Source organism: Neophocaena asiaeorientalis, unplaced genomic scaffold, assembly GCF_003031525.2.
Source record: "Neophocaena asiaeorientalis asiaeorientalis breed wild unplaced genomic scaffold, Neophocaena_asiaeorientalis_V1.1 scaffold424, whole genome shotgun sequence".
Classification (NCBI taxonomy): domain Eukaryota; kingdom Metazoa; phylum Chordata; class Mammalia; order Artiodactyla; family Phocoenidae; genus Neophocaena; species Neophocaena asiaeorientalis.
The window spans coordinates 4,027,543-4,042,920 of NW_020174430.1; the positions used below are offsets into that span (position 1 = coordinate 4,027,543).

At 55.1% G+C, this 15,378-nt stretch overlaps 1 long non-coding RNA gene across 5 annotated transcripts; it reads left to right on the forward strand.

The window, feature by feature from the left end:
• Positions 1–6,820: 6,820 nt before the first annotated feature.
• LOC112407523 (uncharacterized) lies at positions 6,821–10,012 on the forward strand. 5 transcript variants are annotated; one of them, XR_003004777.1, is made up of 5 exons: positions 6,821–6,932; positions 7,199–7,424; positions 7,825–7,937; positions 8,071–8,227; positions 9,075–10,012. It is a non-coding gene; the product is annotated as an uncharacterized LOC112407523 (long non-coding RNA). The 5 variants fall into 5 exon arrangements; XR_003004779.1 differs by having other exon boundaries at positions 8,178–8,227; positions 9,075–10,011; XR_003004781.1 differs by lacking the exon at positions 7,199–7,424 and having other exon boundaries at positions 9,075–10,010.
• Positions 10,013–15,378: the final 5,366 nt, after the last annotated feature.

Sequence of the window (15,378 nt, forward strand, 5' to 3'; positions counted from 1 at the left end):
AGAATTTGCGATTCCCTACACCCTGTATTCTCTCAGTTGATCCTTAACGACAATTCTGCAAAGCAAAGGCGACAGAAATTATCCCCCACCCCCAGCTCTGAGACTAAGGAAACAGGATTAGTTTCACACCTCAGAAGTGGGATTTGAACTCATTTATTTTTCTGACACCTGACACGAAACCTGAGCTCTTTCTTCGGAACCCTGGCTTTCTGGGGGGCTCCCGAGTACGCATAGAAGCCGCCCGCAGCTGTGGGCCCCTGCGCATCTCTCTGCCGGCCTGAGATCACTGCGCTTGTTTTATTTGAAGCTGACCGCTCGCAACACATCCGTCCGAGGTGAGCTGGCAGCACGTCTGCGTCCTACAGCGCCCCTGCGCGGGGTGGGCGCCATGAAGGTGGGGGAGGGAACCAGGCGCTTCCACCTGACCCTGCCAAGCGGCTTCGCGCCGATTCCTCCCCAAACGCCCTCCAGTGACAGAGCAATTTCTCAGCACAGAAGTGGTGGCGCTTACAGAACGAGGCAAATGAGGCCGAGGCGGCACTGACTCAGAAAGAGCAGCAATATTATCCTAAGGGCGCTGAGGTAGACCTACTCATGGGAGGAAACTGACCCTGAAATCACACCCGCGGGCGCTTCTCCCGGTTCCCCGACCGCTCCCAGGGCCTCCTCCGCCCTCGCCCCCGCCCTGCAGTCACAGGCTCTGCCTTGAAAGCAGCCCCTCAGCGGCAGCCTCGCCCGCAGGCCTGGGGTGGGCAGGGCGGATGCGGGGGGCTGGGGGAGTCAGACCCCGCCCCTGTGAGCGGGTCTCTTCGGGGTTGAGCCCACAGTGACCTTGAAGCGACTCCTGCCGAAGAGCTTTTCAGAGCCGAGGCCCCTTCAGGGGACCGTCGTGGCCTGGACACTAAAGTGAAAACTCTAAATCAGGCATTCATTCTTCTCCTCTTTGGGCCCCGCAGACGTGTCTGGTTTTGTCTGGAGCCGCTCAGGCTGCCCCGAAGTCACCTTCCCCGTCTCCCACCCTGACTCGGATCACTGGTCCCTCCCTCTGCACCCTCCCGCCTGCATTTAAGGCTCCCCCTCTCGCACCTGCTTCAGGGCGCGGTTGGCACAGCTTATGGTCTGTCTCCTCTGCTTGGAGACCGAGGGGGGCTCCTTTGAGGGGGGACGAGAGCTCGGCTTCCTGTTCCCAGGTCCTCACACGGTGACTGAGAATCACACCCTCTAAAGCTGCCCCGGCCCTGCTCTGTGGATTCATCCGGTTTCCTGGCCACCCTTGACCTTCTCTGAGCTCCGGGCATCGCATCAGCCAAGGTGCCACGCAGGCAGAGCAAGGATGCTCAGCCCCATGAGGGGTGACAGGCTGCTTCCAGGTCCACGGATGTGGGCACTCCACCAATGTCCACAGGGTTCAGAGCACAGTGGCCCTCCCGCCGTCCCCTCCACGTGCACGCACACACCCGCACACAATACACACCTGAGCGCACACACACACACACATGCACACAGGCACACGTGCACGCACACACCCGCACACAATACACACCTGAGCGCGCACACACACACACACACACACACACACATGCACACACTGGGTCTATCTTCAGCTGAATTATGCTCGCTCCAGCCCTTTTGCAGGAAAAGGAGTTGCTGTCTCTGAACCTTCCCCTTTGCTCTGTCCACTACAGGAGGCCTTTCCAGGAGTGGGTCCTGGAAGCAGGTGCACAGACGTGGGGTGGGAGTGGGAGATGCACAGACCGCGCAGTGCATGGACGGCATGTGAGAGAAACACTCTAACGACATTTCGTACTTTCACGCCCCGATCTCCACCCTGCCCTAGTTGGTCACAGCCACTCCCAGCAACTGGGATATGCTAAAGGTGATGCAGGAACCACTGGACTCCAGGGTCCAGGGATTCAGATGCTCCCCAGCACCCAGGCTGACCCCGTCATCATGGCCTGCCTGGTGTGCTGTGGCCCTGAGGGCCAGACTCTGCCAGGACATCCCTCGGGTGCAGGTGCTTTGTCAGAACAGCTGGTGTTCCCTCTCCTCCCTTCTGATGCTTCAGGTTGGCCAGACGCCCGCTGTCCGAGAGGCAGAGCCGTTTCCATCCATCAACTGCATCAAACGAGGCGATGGGTGACTCCTAGAGCCTCCCCTGGGGGACAGAGGTACGAACGCACCTCCCAGGGGTGAGGAGGTGACAGGGGCTTGGAGGAGGAAGGGGCGTGCCCAGGAGGGGTTAATGATGAGATGGGAGAAGTCCTAGGAGGGAGGGAATAACCTGAGGGTACCAAGTCCCGCTCTCCCTAAACTCTTCCTGTGAAGCCCTGTGTTTGTGGGGTCGTGAAGAGAGAAGCAGCCCAGGATGGCGTCCAGATTCAGGTCACATCCCTACTCTGCTGTCTGTGGCCCTGCTTGTCACGTGGCACGTGCTCCAAAAATACCTGCGCAAAGTGGACCAACCACTCGGAAGACCTCGCACTTGGAGTTTGTGATCCTGGTGAGATTCCCGAGGTCCTGGAATCCAGGAAAGATGGGCTGGAAGCAAAGTGGATTCACATCCCGACAACATCACTCAGCGACCTTGAAATGGAGCAGGACCTGTGGTCCTTCCCCCACCATGTGCTCAACCTGCCTTTTTTTTTGCGGTACGCGGGCCTCTCACTGTTGTGGCCTCTCCCGCTGCAGAGCACAGGCTCCGGGCGCGCAGACTCAGCGGCCATGGCTCACGGGCCCAGCCGCTCCGCAGCATGTGGGATCTTCCCGGACCGGGGCACGAACCCACATCCCCTGCACTGGCAGGCGGACTCTCAACCACTGTGCCACCAGGGAAGCCCTCAACCTGCCTTTTGTCTGTAGAAAAACTTTGGTCAAAGAATCTGTTTAATCAGAGAAGGAGAAAATGCAGAAGCAAAGGCAAACAGGACAAAGTAATAATAGTTTAATCATGAAAGACAAGGGTCTTTAGTTCCTCCTCAGGGGTACAGATAATATTCTGAGCCACATCATGTGAGCTGTCCAAAACCCCTACCAGGTGGAAGAAGTTACCTACATCATGACCAGACTGTAGCCACGACATAGGCTGCCACAATTCTGAGAACTGGCCTCAAGAAAATGGGAACAAACTGACCCTGGAACTGAAGATTAATTGTACTTAAAACAATTAAGATGGGACTGCCCTGGTGGCGCAGTGGTTAAGAATCCACCTGGCAATGCAGGGGACATGGGTTCAATCCCTAGTCTGGGAAGATCCCACATGCCGTGTAGCAACTAAGCCCGTGCGCCACAACTACTGAAGCCCGTGCGCCTAGAGCCCGTGCTCTGCAACAAAAGAAACCACCACAATGAGAAGCCCATGTACAGCAACGAAGACCCAACACAGCCAAAAATAAATAAATAAATAAATTTACAAAACAAAACAAAACAATTAAGATGACGCTGATCAGACCACTGCATGACCAACTTCAAGATGACTGTCAGAGCTGGTGGTGCAGTTTCTGCATGTAGCCCCTTCCCTCTGCCTATAAAAGCTCTTGCCCCCTGATTGTCGGGGTGGGGTGGTGGTGGGAGTTGGCCTTTGGACAGGAGTCTGCCCGCTCACCCCAGGTTGCTGGCATCTAAAATGAAGCAAACTTTCCTTTCCAGCAACCTGGCCTCCTTATTGGCTTCAGAGCTGCGAGCAGCCAGACCGTACTTTCGAAATCAACCTGATCTTGAGGAAAGAGAAAGAACTCGACATTTGAGTTGGTTCACTTCCTTAACCTCCTCACCACACTCCTTTAGTCAGACAACAGCCTTATTTTTCGAATCAGGAGACTGAGTCCCACAGAGATTCCTGGAGCAAAGCTCATCAGGCTGGTCAGCAGAAGAGCTGGGCTCTGGACCCCGGTTTCTGTGACCCCCAAAGGCACTGTTTGGACCAGATTATACAGGTACTGCTTCAGCTCCCTATCATTCACGGCAGTGCTCTCGTTTATAGCACAGGGACCGGGTACCACCAGGGTTGCTGGGGGGATGGTGAGATAACATAAGAAAAGGCCACGCACAGTTCCTTGGCGACAAATGTTAATCACCAGCAATTACTGGTTTGTCCTCCACTGCAGAGAGGGATCCACACGGTACCTGGCAGTGTTAACAAACTTGTCAACGAGGTCAAAACCCATTATGAGTCCCACTGCTTCCCCAGCAGCCTGGCCACCACATCGATGTGGTTATTATACCCTAACTTATTCAAGGAAGGACTTAAGGCAGCTTATAAAGATGCAAGCAGCTCAACGACTTAAAGTGTAAATTGTGTGCAAGAAGACGCAAGCACAGAGGACAAGTGAGCAAAGACCAGGCGTGAGCTGCTGTGCAAACACCCACCGCACCCCGCGTGTGCACCACGTGTAGTTACTGCCGCTGGGCCCACTTTTGGTGTAAAGACTTCTACAAGCTAAAGCATGGCAGGAAATGGGAATGCAGTTTGTTTTCTGGGAGACGTTCACCCTCCCTCTTGATGGAGGTCAGGGGTGTCTCCGCACAGAGAGGACGTGGCTCTCCCTCCACCACACGAGAAAGCTGGGAGCTTAAGCCACCCCTGCAGGAGGAGCGGGGACCCCACCCAGCATCTGAGAGCCATTACTCATGGTGCTGCCACTGCCATCAGCGTCTATAGAGCAGCACGTGTCACGTTCCTCCACCCTCAGCCCTGGCCTGTTCATCCCCATGTCTGTGCATCGAAATCCACCTTCCAGCCCCAGCCAAACACCTGCTCCTCTAGAGAAGCAATCTCTCCTTTTTCTGAACTCCCACAGGAGGGTGTGTGTGTATGTGTCTCTGTGTGTGTGTCTCTGTGTCTGTGTGTATGTGTGTCTCTGTGTGTCTCTGTGTGTATGTGTGTGTGTGTCTGTGTGTGTATCTCTGTCTGTGTGTGTCTGTATATGTATGTCTGTGCGTGTGTGTCTGTTTGTGTGCCTGTCTCTGTGTGTGTGTCTGTGTGTGTGTGTTTGCGAAGAGGAGTGAGTGGAGCTTAGGGTCTGGGGACAAGACTCTCCCGAACACTTTAAAAAAATGTATAAAATGGTTCTTACATGCAAATGTGAATAAGCAGTACAGCAAATATACTGTCACAATTCTGAGTGGCGCCAGGTGGTTCCCGGACTCGTCTGTCTCGGGTTCTGTCTTGGCTCTGCTGTCTGCGGATCTGTAGAGATTACAGCACCCTTTTTGACAGAAAGCAGAGCCCGGGAGAGGAGCTCTGCTTTCAGCTCCTTTGCTGAGCTCCCGCCCTCCTTCTGCCCTTGGCCTCCACGCTCCCCACCCTCGCCAGGGCACAGGGCAGGCAGGAGAGGGTCCCACGGCAGAAGCAGCCCAGCACTTGTGGGGAATCGGGCTGGCCTGCGTCTTGCTCCTGGACCTCAGCGTCTTGGCTTTGACCTTTGACTCCACCCCTGCACCCCAGCGGCCCCTTCACCACTGGAAGCAACGTTCCCTCGATTCCCTTCCTCGTCCAGAAGCCAGCAGTCTTCTCCGAGTTTTCCCACGTTTAACCCTCTCAGCGATGCAGATGAGAGAGAAGGCGGGGGTCTCGAAGCTTCAGGGAAAATGCCGTCTCCCTCCTGAGCTGCTGCCAGTGAGTCACATTTGGCCTGGCTGGGTCTCCCCGACTCCGCTGCTCAGGCCCCCACCCCTCCCCACAGGGCCACTTGTCCCTGAGTTCCAGCAGGGGACCTGCTCCCTCTCCTGGCTGTTCACACAGGCCTTGGGACTTCAGCATGTGGTGACACAGCTGACCCACCCGTAAACTAGCTCCCCACTTTTACGAGCACCTGCCCTGGATCAGGACCCTCTGTGCTGCTCCCCCCGAGGCCACCTCGTGGAGGAGCTGGGGCATGGGACCTGGTCGCAGCACCCCCGGGCCCTCTGTCCAGTGTCCTGTGTCCCCGGCGCTGGCCCTGTCCCCCTATCCCCCTCTGTCCCCTTCCTGCTTAACCCTTTCCAGGTCTTAGATCTCTTGATGCACCTCTTGGCATCTTTGTCTCTTTGTATCTAATTGGCTCTTAGTAGTTACTTATGAAACAGTCTGTAAAACTATGTCTCCATCAGGACACCCCAATACAAGAGTCCCCATTGGCTGGTACGAGATGCCAGTAATTACGTTTCCCCTCTTGTGGGAACGAGGCGTGGGGAGCAGGCAGGGGACCGAGGGCCAGCCCCTCAGGAGCTGCACTGACCGCTCAGAAATGCTGACCACCTTCGGGAAGGCAGCTCCCCGGCTTTCCCGGGCAGCCCCCAGGGCGGGGTCTCCTCCTTCAGCCCCGGCTCAGCCTCCAGAGCGAATGAGGGGCTCGGTGCACACGGCCGCCGGTGACCCCGTTACCCATGTGAAAATAGCACTGGATCTGAGTATCCTTTTATTTTTATTTCTAAAGCCTCTGTTGTACAAGTCTTCAACTTGGGGCAATGTGCTCATAAAACACAATTCCGGCACAGAGCGGCGACGATTAAATTAAAACTTAACGGGGCCTGACAGCTGAGGACGTTGGAGTGGGAGAGGCAGAGCCCTTGTGGTCCTTCCGATCCAGGGCCGAGCCGGCCTCCCCGTCAGCGACTCGCAGGGCGGACGTCAAGGCTGAAAACCAGCTAAAGCCGGAGAAGTTCGTGTGCGGGGAGAAGAAAGAGCGGGCCAGCTCCTGGCCTCTGTCTCCTTCCGGACCAGTGGCCACCGCAGGGCCTTGGCTTCGTCTGGCCTCACTTGAACTCTCTGGGCTGGCCCCGCCCCCTTCCGGCTCACCGTGGGCGGGGTCTGGGCCCGCGCTTCCTCCGCTTCCTGGGGGAAGAGCCCAGGGTGGGGAAAAAGGCGGAAAAGAGACGTAAAGGAGAGCGAGCTGGCTGCTGTGATGTGGTCCTGTCGCGGGCAAGGCTCCGGGAGTGAGTGAGCCTGCAGGACGGTAGGTCTGGAGACGATGCCCCCCAGCCGCCCAGAGTCTCAGGCTCGGCTATGGGGTGAAGTCTCTTCTCAACAGTCAGGTTAAGAAAAGTCATAATCAGTGCGTCTGCAGCTGGAGCCCTGGGGCCAAAGGACGCAGCAGTTAGCCCCCGGGGGGCGGGGAGCGGAGGGCGACTTGGGGAGACGCTCAGCGGGCGTGGTAGTTTCAGGAAAAGCTTCAGACTTTCAGCAAATCCCTCATCCCCATTCTCTCTCTTGCCCTTCCAGCCGCTTCAGAATTGATATGAAGTTGCTGTTTACTAACTCGGCTCTGCCCAGACCTTTTGGGAGAAATGGCAGTTTTCACTGCAAAGCGTTCTCACAGCTAAAGTCCTGAGGGGTGTGCGGCGCGGGGCCCGTGCGGGCAGTGGCTGAGCACAGAAGGCGTCCACACCCTCCCACGGCTGGGGTCCCCGCCTCCAGCGGGTGGGGAGGTCGGTCGGGGGCTCGCGAGGTGAGCGGTGTGAGCCCAGGCGTCACCCTCGGCCCGTGTGCTGGGCGGCGCCTCCTCTGCGCCATGGGGCTGCTTCGCCGCCGCTGTTACCAGGCCAGCTTCCCCCGCCTCTGTCTCTCCTCCATCCCAACCTCCCGCCCTGTGGAGGCGGGTCCCCGGGGCCCTGTGGGGAGGACGGGGTGGTGAGGTGTAGGCAGCGGTGGGCCGGCCTGGGGTTCTGTGGCTCTGAAGTGTGCGGAGGCTCACTCCGCCCCCCGGCCCCGAGGGGGGCAGTTTGGTCCCTGGGTCACCCAGACGCAGTCAGGGTCCAGGACAGCACCTTCTTGCCTGCGGATCCTGGCCCGAGGGGCTAGAGGCAGGAAAGGCACCCAGAGCCTCACTCTCTCTGTTCCCTCTGCAGTGGTCACATCACGTCTGCACCAAGGTCGCATCACCGAGACTGTGCACGGGGACCTGGACCCACCCACGCACATGCTCCTCCATGGATTGAAGAGGGAAGGTTCCCGGGAACAGGTGGGAGCAGCCCTGGGGGTCACAGCGCAGGGTCCCCTCCAGAAGACCCCTTCCCGGCTCAGAGGCGAGCGTAGGGGTAGAGGGTGGGAGGAGGGGTCTCCTCCGCCCCTGCTTACTCCACAGCGCCCTCCAGGCCTTCACCTGCTTTACAAACACATCTGTGGAGGGGATGCTGGCTCCTGCCTTGTGAAGCTCAAGCTGGAGAACAAGAAAACCCTCCTCCTTCCCCTGTATCCCCAGGCCTGACCTCAGATGGAATTGGTGACCATGACCGTGCATGGTGCTTGCAGGTGGGGGCCAGTGTCCTTGCTCTAAACGCAGAATCTTCCCCTGCCTGTCGAGTGTGTAACCCTGAACTCAAATGGGCTTTTTGGCTACATTTGTCAAATCAGCTCAATCCAACACTGCCTTGAAAGGGTGCGTTTAAAATAAGAAATGAGTTGAAGAATGTAAAATATAGCCCACAAGGCAGCATCATCCCACGTGCTTCTCCATATGTCTCCTGGGCTCCTCAGGCCCCTCCTTCTGGCCGCTGAGCCGCCTCCTGTAGACCCCCCAAGCCCGCACCGCCCACCGTGGGGCAGCTGAGGGGACAGGTCCACGTGACAACATCAGAGCCATTATGTCAGGGATCTGAGTCCACCAAGGACACACTGGAGTCCCACGGGGCTTTGCTGAGGGCAGGTTCAGGTGAGATCAGTGACTCTCCATCGCAGCTGGGCCTCAGGGTCATTGGAGGAGATTTATGTGTTTCTATCCAGGCCTCATCCTGGAAAATTCTAATCAGAAGATACGAGGTATAATTCACAAGACTGTTTTAAAAAATCCATAGGTGATTATGCTGCATCCAAGTGTGAAAACCACTGGACTAGATCATTGGAAATGGTATTGAAATTAAGATTGTGTGTCCGTCGAAGGTGGGTCGGGTTTGGATTTGCCTCACTGAACTGATTTAAAAACACAGGATGTTGGGCTGTGTTTCTAGTTCTTCCTGGAAGAGGCGTGGGCTGTGTGGCACCTGAAGGCTTTTCATGGTCCAGAATGTCCCTTGTATCACGTCAGCTTTACTTGTGTGAGGGCAGGACCCCGGCATGTGGAAAAAAAAAAAATCACTTGCTTCCGTATGTGCCATTTCAGCTAAAATGTCACCTCAAGGGCACAGGAACCAAAGTCACTTCCGGGGCCTCCCTCCAGTTCCTGCCGTGATGCCGATCACAGCGGCCTGGGTGTCTTCCCCACCTGGCACGTCTAATCCCCTGATCTGAACACCCGGCTCTCTTGTGACCCAGCACAGACTCTCCAGGAGATTTCAAAGCTTCCATCCCAGCCGGGTGGACCAGAATCTTCCATCCTGGTTATCCGCCATCCTGCCCATTGAGGTGGCTGTCACCCTGTGAGGACCACGAGACGCCTTCAGGAGGGAACAGCGAAGTGACCTACATCTCTGGCTGGAGGAGGCGCATCCTATGCTCGCTCTCCCGTAGCTGGTGCTGCAGATGAGCCAGGGCGCCCTGTGTGTCCTGGTTTACGGAGCGGAAGGAACGGTCACCCACGAAACCGTCAGGGACCTCTCTGCACCCAGGGCAGGTTCTAAGGCATGAAAGATCAATTCTGTGGAGACTCCTTGGCCCCAGAGCTGCTGGGGAATCTGCCAGAGAGCCCATGGTTTCCATAGAAACTACGGATGAGTTAGCATGAGTCCCCGTCCTGCCACTCAAGTCCTAGAAGAAAGATCAGTAGCATGGGGGCAATCGCTGGGCTAGGGCTCCCTGCCCCGGCTGTGAGCGGACCAAGCCCATCGGGATGAGGCCCACGGGGAGGAGACGGGCCCTTCTCCACCCCAAGATGAGGCCCAAGTCTTGGATCCGTTTGGAAGACCCAACGCTTGCATCTTTTGCTCCAATGTAAGTCTGAGTTAGAAATTGCCTTTAACCTATAAATCACTGCAAGTACTTTTGCAGAGGCAAAGTTGAGAACTTATCTAAATAAACTAGAATAAAGTGTGTAAACAGTGCAATCATTCCGCTTCTTCTGCCTGTTTTTCCCTTTGCTTCTGGAATCCTGAGCGTATGTGTGGACAGTACACGCTCACGCAGCCCTCCTACTCCAGGAAAATTACCTTTTTCTATTTTTACAGATGATCTCCCAGTAGGAAACTTCCCAAACTATCTCAGTGATCGTCTCTAGGGCCTCACTCTGCTCTTATAGAAGGTGATTTTTGTTATCTTTTTAACCTATATTTTTGTTGTTGCAATTTAAACTTTTCTCTAGTCATATACCCGGTGAAATTTTAAAAAATAACAAACGCACAACCGTAAGACTTGAAGATGCGGTCCCCTGCGGGGCACTTTGGATCATCTCCCATGCACTGAAACCTCACCATTATGTTCTCAATCTCTCCCACAGGCTCCACAGATCACTGGAATTTCTTTTTCCTTTTGCCTTTTGTTTTTTTTTTTTTTTTTTTGGTAACCACTGCGCCACCAGGGAAGCCCCCTGGAATTTCTTTTCTTGCTCTCAGATTCAAGGAGGTTTAAAAAGGAAACTCCCAAGGCTTTTGAAATGTGGAGGCTCTAGGGCCTGGGACCGGGTAGAGAAGAATATCGCTCCAAGGCGAGGATCCAAGGTGAGCGTCTGTAGCAGGCGATCAGGCCTCCCCGGAGGCGTCTTCCCTCTGTGAGATGAACACAGGTGCTCTGGTCCCCAAACAAGAAGTCCTCTGGATGACCAGGGCTGCCTTCACAGCCAGGATGGTCCTTTCATCCCGAGAGGCTGGTGATGGACCCACCTCCTTCTGGACCCTGCGGCCCCGGGAACTGTGTTCCAGGCCTAAGCTGTAGGTGCTCCAAGCCCCTCCTGCCCCTCTAGCTCCTCGCTGGGTGGGGCTCTCACGGGTCACAGCATTGGGGGGTCAACAGAGGCGCCAACCGGACGTTTGCTCAGGACAAGAGTCTGCTGCAAGGTCTGTGCTGCGACGTGCATTCAGACAGTTGAGTCCAACCGAGTCAAGCTTTGTGGGAAGAGAGTAAGAAGGGAAGAGCCCGGTCAGGTGACAGGTGACGACGTCCTTTCAAGTAAGCAGACACGCCCAGGAGGATCACAGGATGCCCACCAGTTCTGGGGGACGACAGTCTGTGTGTTCCGGTTCCCGGTTCCATGACCCAGGGCCCCCGGCACAGAAGTGGGGGGTCTGGGAGGAGGGACTGGGGCCCCGGGCCTGGGTGTGCGCCAGCCTGGCAGGGAGGCAGGGAGGCCCCGCTTGGCTCTCAGCTCAGAACCAGAACCAGGACTAGGCCTCCCCTCCCCCCGCAGCCCCGGCCCTGCCGTGGAGGCCTTGGGACAGCCGGGGGCGGGGGGACTGCCCAGACAGGGGTCCCAGCAGCACTTACACGGCCGCCTGGGTGGACTGGATTTTCACCCAAAGCCGTTGAGAGGAAAAATGTGTTTATTTTGTAAGTCCTGGGATTTGCCCAAAGCCATTTAATGATAGCCAAGAAAACACAGCAGTGTGTGTCTGTGTATTTTTCCTTTTAACGCTTCCCATCGGGGGGGCTGGTCCCTGGGAGCAGTCCTGGCTGTGAGAGCCCTTGGATGGGGTCTTGATGGGCCTCCTGTCCCCCTGTGAGGTCTGCGGTGACCGCTGGCTGACGGTCAGCTGTGTCTAGGGAGGTCCCCACGCCCCCACTGTCGACCCCTCCCCACGGCTCCGGCTCCCCAGGCAGCCCCTGCAGAAGCCCCTGTGGCCCTTGGGGCCTCAGCTGCAGCCCCTGGGACAGGACAGCATTGCCCCTGGGGGGCTCCACAGGCGGCCTGTGCTGTGGCCACACCTGTCTGAGAGGAGGGGCACTGAGTACTTCTGCGACGACTCAGCCACAGGTGGTCCCACGAACAGCCAAGCCATTTCTGCTTCTATTCCATCTTCTGTGCTGGGCAGGAAGCTTCCCTCTCAGCTCCCTTTGTCTGGCGGTCTCAACCCCTTCCCAGCACAGTGGCTCTTAGTAAATGCTGGTTCTTAAATCCCCCTCTGTCCCTGGCTGCCCCCACCGGAGCCCACACCGTCTCTGTGCACAGCCCCCTCCTGGCTGTGCCTGGACCCCTGGACATAGCCCGCAGGGTGAGAAGGGGTCTCAGGATCAGGCCTCAGGGAGGATTCCCCGCCTCCTCCCAGCCCTGGTCTCCCACAGCCCCAGCCTCCCTCCCGGCCCAGAGTCCAGGGACACGGCCCAGAGTCCAGGGACATGTCACCGTGGCCCTGCGTCCCCAGGGGACCTGAGCCGGCAGCAGCGGGATGGCGGGCCGCCAGGGCCCCCTCTGCACCCCGTCCTCTGAGGGTCAGAGCTGCTCCGGGCAGGAGGGGGACTCGGGCTGGACTCGCCCTGCGAGGCCTCGGCGGTCCTGGTGGGCTGAAGCGTTCCTGCTGGGCTGGAGTTGAGGTCGGGACCCAACATCCCTGCCCGCACCCTGAGACTCGTCCCTCCTGGGGGCTGCTCGTCCAGCCCATATGGGATTATTACACAGAGCAGGACCGAAAGCCCTGTTTCTGCAGAAGGAGGCTAGTGTGCTTAGCTCCACGCGTGGCCGTTAATTAGAAAAATTAATCTTAGCCACACAGCAAAATAAAATTGATGATTCAGTGACAGCTAATCACTTGCTGGAAATGAAAGATGCCCTTACAATGAAGATTTATTTTGTGCTATTTCTTCCCCAAGCACTCTTAACTGACTGAATAATGTTGTAATGACCACTCTGATATTTCCACATGTACTTTTAAGAATTTATAAAGTGATCTGTCTTCTGAGGGGTCCAGGGAGGTCCTTGAACGGTACAGTTAAAGCAGAGGCGGGCGAGTCTCTCACCCCTCCAGGGCTTCAGACGGGTCACGAGCAGCCTTCGGAGCTGGGAGACCTGGGTAGGGGGCGTAAGGGGTGGACGCCCACCAGGAAGCTCCTCTGGACTGTGACAGGCGGGGAGATAAGCTCTCACCTCTCCCATGAGGCTGGGCTGACGAGACTTGGATACAACAGGGTTGGATGGCCCAGGGGCAAAGCCAGGGGAGCCCAGCAGCCTGTGGAAGCACCAAGGTGTGTGTGCGCACGTGTGTACCCCTGTGTGCTGGGCCTGCATGCAGGTGTGTACTGCGAGTGTTCACGTCACACATGCACAAGTGTGAACACACACTTGTGCATGCAGGTCTGTGTGTGCCTGGGATGTAAACGGAGGCCCTTGCTGCCCACCCCCCCAGGTCCCTCAGGTGTGGGTCCTCCTCGCAGGTCGGATTTAGGGCTGTGAGCGGCCTGAGCAGCCGGGAAGAGGGGACCCCGGAGTCGGGGACTCGGGTCCCCTGGGAAGGCGGCCGAGCCTGGAGGCCACACCGCTGCCTCCAGTCCCTGTTCTCCAGAGTGGGCCTCTGCTTACTTTCGGATTTTCTTGTTGGTGTTTTGTGGTTGTTCTTGTTGACTTGTTTATATATTCTGGACATTAATCACTTATCAGCCAGGTGATTTACAATTATTTTCTCCCTTCTGTAGGCCGGGTTTTCGCTTTCTTGTCCTTTGATGCACAAAAGTTTTTAACTTTGATAAAGTCCAAGTTGTCTATTTTTCTTTTGCTGTCAGTGCTTTTGGTGTCATATCTGACAGATCACTGCCCAATCCAATGCCATGACATGTTTCCCCTGTTTTCTTCTAAGCGTTTTATAGTCTTAGCTCTTATGTTTAGGTCTTTGATCCATTTTGAGTTAATTTTTGCAACTGGTAAATTTTTGCACGGTGAGGGTCCAACTTCATTCTTCTGTGTGTGGATATACAGTTTTCCCAGCACTATTTGTTGGAAAATCTGTTCTATTCCCATTAAATGGTCTTGGCACCCTTCTCGAAAATCATTTGGCCACATATGTGAGGCTTTATTTCTAGGCTCTCTACACTATTCAGTTGGTCTATATGTCTGTCTTTTGGGTTTGGTTACTATAGCTTTGTAGTAAATGTGAAATCAGAAGAGCAAGTTCTCTAACTTTTTAAAAAAGATTATATTGGCTTTTTTGGGTACGTGACAGTCCATAAGAATTTTAGGATGGATTTTTCTATGTCAGCAAAAAAAAAAAAAAATGATATTGGGATTTTGAGAGGGATTGTATAGAAATCTATAGATCACTTTGGATAGTATTGGCATCTTAACATCTTCCAATTCACGAAAACAGCATGTTTTTTTCCCCCTTTATTTATGTCTTCTTTAATTTCTTTCAAAAATATGGTATAGTTTTCAGTGTACGAGTCTTCTGCCTCATTGACTTAATTTATTCTAGAGTACTTGGGATCTATTATGATACCTTTTGTTGAAAACTGGGCATCTGGAAAAGCAGCCTCCTCTCCGTGGCTCTGTGCTGGGGACAGTCAGTCCGCTGATGAGCTAGAGGTCCTCTGAGGCTGAGGACCAGCCCAAGGTGGAAGCTTCAGGTTTCCTCAGGTCTTCTCTGGGCACGTGTCCTGCCCAGGACTGCATGTGGCTTTCCTGTTTCTCTCATTCCCGTGGCTCTAACTTCTCTGCAAAACCTTAGGTGGTCTGTGAATGTCTCCACACGTGCTCTCCTGTTCCCGGTGTGGCGTCTGCTGGTCTGAGGTCCCCCTGCAGCTTTCCTGTCTCAGGACGCCTCCAGTCAGGTCAAAACTTTGCAGATCAGCTCTGTTCTGCTCCCTCCGGTTAGAGAGGGAATGGCAACCTGCTTTGCCTGCTCCCCCAAAGCAAGACCGTGCTCCAAAGCAAGGGGTGCGTGGCAGCGAGAACCCCTCGGGCCTTCCTGCCGTTTCACCTGTCTTTTCCTTGATCGGGTGCTTGCTTGCTTTCTGTTGATCATTACCCAGAACTCCTACAAGGCCAGTTCAGTGAATTCCTAGGGGTTTTTTTATATTGGGGGGAACGAGAGCTCGGGGCTTGGTGATGTTCCTTTCTCAAGCTTTTTACAGTTCACTCTTCAAATTTTTCTTTTATCCTTTTTTTTAACCATTTGGCAGAACAATATTTTTCCCTTTTTGCATTTTTAAATTTTTTACAAGTCAATTCACATTTCCTTTTGCTTTCCACACAACTTTAATCTGAAGGGTTGGATGTTCTGCAGTCATGGGTTTAAAGGTGCATGCAGCTGGCGCTGTATTAATGTCTGCCTGTGATCACAGACAGTCCTGTTTACCATTTAGAGGAAGTAAAGGGATTGCAGGCTGCAGATATCTCCCTGGGGCAGCGTTAATGGACACATTCTGGATCGTCTGTCTGTTAGACAAAGTGAGACCTTTTTTTTCTGCTTATAATGTAACACCTGCCTGTGTCCTTTTCCATCAGCTCCTGAATCTCGGGGAACACAAGGCCTTTGGTTGTTTTACTGAGGGAGACTAGAGTTGTTTTTCTAACTTGTTTACTCTTTAAGTCCACCTGGGAATGTCTAGTTATC